Source organism: Bison bison, unplaced genomic scaffold (genome assembly GCF_000754665.1).
Source record: "Bison bison bison isolate TAMUID 2011002044 unplaced genomic scaffold, Bison_UMD1.0 scf7180017864060, whole genome shotgun sequence".
Taxonomy (NCBI): Eukaryota; Metazoa; Chordata; class Mammalia; order Artiodactyla; family Bovidae; genus Bison; species Bison bison.
Genome location: NW_011494632.1, coordinates 1,454,849 through 1,456,146, shown reverse-complemented (window position 1 = coordinate 1,456,146; position 1,298 = coordinate 1,454,849).

Genomic DNA, 1,298 nt, shown 5'->3' with positions numbered 1-1,298 from the left:
AACAGTGGAAACAGTGTCAGACTTTATGTTTTGGGGCTCCAAAATCACTGCAGATGGTGACTGCAGCCATGAAATTAAAAGACGCTTACTCTTTGGAAGGAAAGTTATGACCAACCTAGATAGCATATTCAAAAGCAGAGACATTACTTTGCCCACAAAGGTCCATCTAATCAAGGCTATGGTTTTTCCAGTGGTAATGTATGGATGTGAGAGTTGGACTGTGAAGAAAACTGAGCACTGAAAAATTGATGCTTTTGAACTGTGGTATTGGAGAAGACTGTTGAGAGTCCCTTGGACTGCAAGGAGATCTAACCAGTCCACTCTAAAGGAGACTGGTCCTGGATGTTCTTTGGAAGGAATGATGCTAAAGCTGAAACTCCAGTACCTCATGTGAAGAGTTGACTCATTGGAAAAGACTCTGATGCTGGGAAGGAGTGGGGGCAGGAGGAAAAGGGGACGACAGAGGATGAGATAGCTGGATGAGATGGCAGTATTGCATCACCGACTCTATGGACATGAGTTTGAGAGAACTCCGGGAGTTGGTAATGGACATGGAGGCCTGGCATGCTGCAATTCATGGGGTCTCAAAGAACAGTCATGACTGAGTGACTGAGAACTGAACTGAGATGGTAAAGTGTCTGCCTACAATGTGGGAGAGCCGGGTTCAATCTCTTGGTTGGGAAGATCTCCTGGAGAAGGAAATGGCAATCCACTGCAGTATTCTTGCTTGGAAAATCCCATTGATGGAGGAATCTGGTAGGCTACAGTCCATGGGGTCACAAAGGGTCGGACACAACTGAGCGACTTCACTTTCATTTTTCACTTTCTTTCATTTTTCATATTAAGAGCATATTTTGTTTTGTAAGAAACTGCAAAGCTGTCTTCCAAAGTGGCTGCTCCATTTTGCATTCCCACCAGCAATGAGAGTTCCTATTGCTCCACATCATTGTCAGCATTTTGTGTTGTCTGTGCTCTGGATCTTGGTCACCTTAATAGGTATGCAGGCGTATCTTGTTTTAATTTTCATTTACCGGATGGCACATGATATGGAGCATCTTTTCATATGCTTATTTAGGACTTCTTGTACATTTTGGATAACAGCCCATCATTGAATACAAATATATTTTCCTAGATGTAGTTTGTCTTATTCCCTTGACAATGCCTTTTTTTGGAGCATAAGTTTTTCATTTTAATGAAGGTCACCTTATTTCTTTCATGGATCATGTCTTTGGTGTTATACCTAAGAGGTCACGACCACACCCAAGATCATTTTGTTTTATTCTGTGCTCCTTTTAGGA